The following is a 6,715-nucleotide window of genomic DNA, read 5'->3' on the forward strand; positions in this document are numbered from 1 at the left end:
TTTTTGATTTTATCTTCCCAAGTCTGGCACATAGTAGGTGATTAATTCATGCTTATTGAATTAAGTTAAATTTATCAGGAAAGACCTATTTCTTGGACAACTTAGCCTGGGTTAAATAGCTAAAGAAGTCCTAGGCTCTTGAAGGATGTAGCATTCCTTTTGATTAGTCAACCAAATTCCAAAGAATATAGAATTTTAGAGGAATTTGGTTCAGCTATGTTTAGGACCAGGAGCACAGTCTAGTGCAAAGAGCACCAGATTCCAAATGAAAAGATCTTGCTAGTGCCACAGCTCAGCAACTATTCAACCTTGGACAACTCACCCTTATGTATGTTTTATATTTATAATAAATATATTGTTTTCCAGCAGAATGCAAGCATCTTGATAGAAACGTGCTGGAACTCTGTCTTCCCAGAAATCAGCTGGAGTCAGGATGACTAAATGTCTTTATTCTTGATCTTTTATGGTCAAGGTCAGGGGGTTAGGTCTAGCAACCTCGAACACACCTTCCTCCCTCCAATGCCACCAGAGACTGACTTAGCGTCTGAGTCTCAATTCTCCCTCCTCCTACTCCTCCCACACACGTCACTTCCCCCTCTTTGTCCCACTAATCAAGTCAGCACAGAACAGTTGGGGAGGGTCAACCTTCAAACAAGTTAATAGGGAACCTTCCAATTGGCAATTAGTCTCACGTGCTTCATTATCCAAGTGCATTGTCAGTTCTAGCCCTTTACAGAAATGCTTCTCATTTTATTTCTTTTTGTGTTTCCAAATACCTGGTATTGCTCCTGACTTATAGTAAGTGCTTAATAACTGCTGTTGATTGATCACTAATTAAACCTTTGCTTTCTTTTCTAGACATGAGAGATAAAAACCACTCCTTATTCCTACCTAACAGAGCCCTTGTGAGAATGAAATGAGACAATAGACGTGGATATGCAATGTAAATTGTAAAGAACTATATACATATTATGTGCATGAACATGTATATATATAAACACATAATCATTTTTCATTCTTGTCTGATTATTGCAGGACTCTATTTCAGGTTTTCTTGGCCTAGATACTGGCATGATTTGCAATTACTTTCTCCATCTCCAATTGTACAGATGAGGAAACTGAGGCAAACAGGGTTACGTGACTTGTCTAAGTATACACAGCTGGTAAGTATCTGAGACCACATTTGAACTCAGCAAGGTGAGTCTTCCACCCTCCACTGCACTACCTAGCTGAAATATATACACATAACTATCTATCCATCCATCTTTCTATCATCTTTCTATATATACACACATATATTGGTGTGTATAGTCATACATATACATAGTATATACACACACACACATACACACACATATATTTGTGTGTATAGTCATACATATACATAGTATATACACACACACACACATACACATACACACACACATATATTATTTTGTCTGGCCAGAAGAATAGATTCAGAAATAGCATTCCTATTTAATTAGGCTAAAGAGAATCTAGTATAGTACAGTAGAAAGAGCATTTTAAATTCAGAAAACCTGGGTTCAGATCACACCTTGAAAGTTATTACATATATGACCTTAAATAAATCACCTAACCCCCCTAGGCCTCATGACCTGGGGCATCCTTTTCCTGTGCATCTAGATTTGTACATTTTGATAATGTAAAAATTACTAACTCTAGCACCTAGTATAGTCCCCTACTATGAAAATTGGGATCAGTGCTTAGAACTGATTGCTCAAAATATCTGGTACAAAGTTGGCAGTTAATAAATGCTTATTGTTTGACTTAGCATTATTCACAAAGACATGAAAACATTATCCGAATATTTACTTTTATTGGATAGCTAAATACCAAAAGCTCCCCATTTTTGACAGAATCAGGCACTCAGAAAAAAAATAAACATAAACAGAACAATTACTATAAGGACTTTTCTTCCTCCAGCAAAAGTTCTTCTAAGCAGTTTGTAAGTGGTACCTTCTTTAGGCAAGATTGGGATACCTCTTAGGTAGAATATAATAATTTCCTGGTCTCTTTTACTCTGTCCTACCCATCCCCAACTCTTATGGAATAACTTAATTGACCCCCACTGATTATTTCTCCCAGCTTGCTTGATTCTTGAGTGAATATTCTGGGGTACCCTACTCAATTAACAAAGCAAGTAAGTGGCTGGTAAGAACAGTATGTTCTTCCTTGACTGGGGGTAAACTGGTCTTGTTTTACTGTTTTCATGCAATAGATTTATTTAAAGGTTTTCTTTTCCAATAAGCACTGACACAAACACGGTCTCCATTTTTTTGTGAATTTGTTGCCTTCCTCCAGGGGATACTTTACTTTATTGGTGATGTCTTGGACTCTGAGGCTGGCCAGAATAAAGGGACATGGATGGCAGCAGCACTCCCTAGAAACATAAAACTTGACTAGGAGAGTTTAAAGTTTGATTTCAGTATGTTCTTCTTGTATTTTTATGAAGCATCTGTGAAACTTGGGAAAGTTCAAGAGTGTTTTTACAAGTATGGCTCATGACCAAGAAAAGAATTGTTGAAAGTCAAAAGTGTAATGGAGCCTGGAAACTCTTGAACAGATGTAGCAGGTGTAAACATGTTTCCTTATCTTGGTGCCTGGATTTTACATCCTCCTACAAGATTTTCTGTATTATAGAAAAAGGTTATCTGTGCAGATGGTAAACTGCTAAAATGCCCAGAAGGTTCAAGCTCATCTGTGCTTGTGAAGATGGGGAGGATTCTGCCTGGTCTGACTCACAGGTGTTTGGAAAGCTCAGAATTCGTTTCAGGTTCTTTGGTTTTGCTTGGTTTTAACAGATGCCTCAGGTTATACAGCCGAAGTATTCAGAATCTACTCTTTGTGATGTCCAAGTGTTTCAAACCAAAAAGAACCGTCCCTAGAGCAGAGAGGTGGGCCTGAGCTGCTGGCACTGAGCTGTAGTCATTATAAATGGAGGCTCTGGGCCACTGCTGTCCCTGGACTGCTGCTGGTGCTGCTGTTCTCTGCCTGACTCACTGAGCTGCTTCTGGTCACTGGCTCACTGCTCTCCTGCCCATCTCGGTCCGATCACACATTCTTTTTGGCACGACGAATCCATGACTCGTTCCATGTAACCTCCCCAGATCCTGTCAGCCTGTGGCAATCGCAGGTGCAAACAGAAGACGAGCACATGCTTTTAGATGTTACCTTGGAAATAGCAGAATTAGGAAGGGTGAGTAGGATGAAGGGGAGAGGAACAGGGATGGGTCAGCCAGCAGCAGAAAGAAAGAGAGAAATGGTGGTATTAGGAACTGGCAGAGCCGGACCACTGAATATTTAGGAAATTGTGGGCCCTTTTCTAACTTTCCACTTTGCATGATTCCTCCAGCACTTTCAGATTTTCCCTAGGGCTTATGCTATATTTTATTCTATGGGATTTTGCCTTTAGCTAGCTCAAACATGTTAGCTGCTAATTTCTAAAATGTGGACTTTCTCCTGGTGCATTGTACTTAAACACAGTAGATTCTTGATAAATGGGTTTTCCCCCTTATACTCCTTCCTTCTCAAATTCTTCCATTTATGTGGTCACCTCCATCTAAGGCTGAATCTGGCATTGGGAATCAGGAGACAAGAAGCATAGGATTGCCCAAAATCATGGGCATTTGGGGCATTTCTTAAAAATTCTATAAATAGAAATGCATACTAATGCAGAGGTCCAGAATCATGTGTGGCAGCGTCAGTCTTGCTTTTCATAATGGACAACAGTCGCTGATTGGTTCTAATTATATTAGCTCATTTCCCTAGTAGCATAAACCACCTGTGACTCTGCTTGAGCCATGAAGGGGCAAAGCCACAGCTGGTAGATCATGGAGCCAACTTCCTCATTGAGAAAGGAGAAGGTATGGATAACGGGCTGGGGAGTGGTCTCTGAACCACTGAGGACGTTTATGCGGCCCCCTGCAATGACTTTTCTGGCCTCGCCTTGTGGAGTGAAAGGAATAAAATAAATAATTTCTGTTCATTCTTTCAACTCAGAATCTATGATTCTCTCTTCCTGTGATCCTTCTGCACTATCTCATTGTGTGATCTTTAGGTCATCCGGTGATCCTCCCCAAATACCCACCCAGTATTGCTAGAGGTCTCACTTGGGCCCTTTTTACATCATTTTACTTTATTTATTTATTTGTTTATTTTTTAACATAGACTGATGAATGCCGAAGTAATAATCAGGGCGTCCATCTATTATCCTCCATTCTCCCTGTGTACGCCTCCCCCATTTTCCAGCCACACAAGTTTCCAGAGTTGTTTGTCAGCCTACTTCTCATGCACATGTCTCGCGGCAGTCAACCTAGAAAGGTGCCAGCAAGGCTTTGTCTCACACTGCCAGAATGGAGTGGGTACTCACAGTACTTCCATCCTCCAGCAGCACAGGGAAAAATGAGGTTATCACCTAGTTAACAAGAATAATGAGTTAACATAGGAAGCTACCAGATGTCAAATGCTTCTTCCCTTGGGCTGCCTCCCATGCAGGTGAACGGCTCCCACTCACTTTTCTCCCCTGGCGGAGCACTCTGCATGTGGTTAGGAATCTGAGGAAGCTTACTAGCCCCTGTAGGTTACTCCGGGGACTTCTGGGAGCACGGGTGATTGTTGTTCTTTGGAGGTTCTAGCCTTTCGTGATAATTCACAGTTAATTGACATCATGGAGAGAATATTGAGATTTAAATTAAATTAAACTCAACAAACATGTATTAAGTGCTTACTATTCTGACTTAGTGGACCGGGAGCTAGGCTTGAGTGTTCAAATCCAGCCTCAGGTACTTACTAGCTGGGTAATCTCTGTTTGCCTTAATTCACAGGAGAATGACGCAGCAGCTCACGGCGGCACCTTTGCCAGGAAAACCACGAGTTTTGACTTCACACAGTCCGCAGAGTGGGACCACTGAACAACCGAACAACAGGGCACACACAGACCAAAAGCAAAGAGGAGCTGCTGGGGAGTTAAAAATGTGCAGCAATAAATGCATATAAAGCATGAAAAGAGTAATTTCAAGAGTGATATTGTGCTAGTTGCTGAGCACTCTCACGCGTTCCATTGTGTGTCTGGATTCGCCTTAAATTCTACTTTTCCAAACATTTCTCTTTCCCCGTTGCGTCAGAAAGCGCAGCCCATTCACTATTCTGTATTAGTGATTCATCCACCCTTTACTAGATGGCACGTTATCCCGGAGCAGAGGCTGTGTCTGATCTAACCAGGGTTGGGGTGTTAGGAAATTGTTCCTACAGGAGGCAGAACTTGGTTTCTAAGGAAGCTAAAAAGTGGTCCCATGTGGAGGTGTGGAGGAAGTACTACAGACAGAAGGAACTACAATCAGTAAATCAGGAAACATTTATTAAGGGCCTACTATGTGCTAATCATTGTGCTAAGACCGGGAGGTGAGAAAGAGAGACAAAGGACAATCGCTATCCAATAATCTACTTGTGCAAAGGCGCCTAGGCAGGAGACGGAGTGCTGCATGTGGGGATTCGCTACAGGTCACTGAGGAGAATAGTGCACCAGCGGGATATACTATGAAGTGAGGTGGGAGCAGCTAGATTGTGGAGGACTTTCAATGCCCTTCACAAGGCGATTTTTTTTTTTTTTTTTGGTCTCAGAACGGTATCCCTGAAAAAGTGACGCTTTCCTAAGTGGAATCCAATTCCATCTCCTTCTATTTAATTCCGGATATGATTCATTTTCTACCCATAGCACCTAAGCAATACGCGTGTGTACTGGCGCCCTAGCTCAGCGGGCTGCTGCGGTCCGGATAAATAAACCGTGAGCACTCCTCATCCGCTACACTTGGGACCTGAGTTCCGATCCAGACCAAGCGAGCTTCGGGTCCATTCTCCGTGCCCCGGAAGTAGCCTTACATTGTTTTTTTTCCCATTTTCCCTTTTTCCTGTTCTGGATCCATAAGGCCGTCTGGTGCACTTGTGTCATAGTTACTCATCCATCCCTTTATCAGACGGCTCGTTATACCCGAGCAGGGGCTCAGGCCTGCGGCCCACTGCCCACTGCCCACTTCCTAACCCCTTAAGAAGAGGGATTCACAGAGAGACACGTGTAGTGGAATGAAATGGAATCGTGGTTCTCTGGAAATAGAAAAGTCCTAGCGATGTGCCTCAGCGCCCCCGTTTCACAGAGGTGAGGGCGCGCTCTGGGGAGGAACGGTTCTCCACACGCGGTTCTCACCAGAATGTTCCCCATCTACAGAGGGCTAGAGACAAATAAAAACCAGGAGGAAACCGACTCTGGCGCAGGAAGGTTTTCCGTGGGGTCAGCGGGAATGAACTCCCGGCTTCCGGAGAATCAAAGCGGGAGACTGCCCTCCTCCGGGGGGGGGGGGGGGGCTGCCTCAGACTATGCGCAGAAAGGAGCCCCTCCTATTCTGTTAGCCCGCGAGCGGCGGAGAGGGCCTGGTTTCCTGGCAACCGGCCACTGCGTCTCCTCTCCGTGAGGGCTCATCCGCCCCTAGAGGGAGCCCATCGGCTGTCAGCCTCCTCCCGCGCCCGTGTCTAACTGGCTCCCTCGGGAGGAGCGGCCGCGGTTCCTGAGAGCGCAGTGAGAACATCTGTCTGGGGGCGGGGGAGGCAGGTAGTGCGCTGGCGAAGCGCGGCTGTGGCCGTCCCGGCCAGCCAGTGCGGACGGACGCTGCAGAATATTCCTCTCACGTATCCGGGGTAAAGC

General features: G+C 44.1%; 1 long non-coding RNA gene across 2 annotated transcripts; it reads left to right on the forward strand.

Annotated features, from left to right (window-relative positions):
• The first annotated feature begins 698 nt into the window (after nt 1-698).
• On the forward strand, nt 699-4,992 carry LOC141553421 (uncharacterized). 2 transcript variants are annotated; one of them, XR_012485454.1, is made up of 4 exons: nt 699-798; nt 1,110-1,163; nt 2,823-3,217; nt 4,845-4,992. It is a non-coding gene; the product is annotated as an uncharacterized LOC141553421 (long non-coding RNA). The 2 variants fall into 2 exon arrangements; XR_012485453.1 differs by having other exon boundaries at nt 703-798; nt 1,036-1,163.
• Nucleotides 4,993-6,715: the final 1,723 nt, after the last annotated feature.

Source organism: Sminthopsis crassicaudata, chromosome 1 (assembly GCF_048593235.1).
Source record: "Sminthopsis crassicaudata isolate SCR6 chromosome 1, ASM4859323v1, whole genome shotgun sequence".
NCBI lineage: Eukaryota > Metazoa > Chordata > Mammalia > Dasyuromorphia > Dasyuridae > Sminthopsis > Sminthopsis crassicaudata.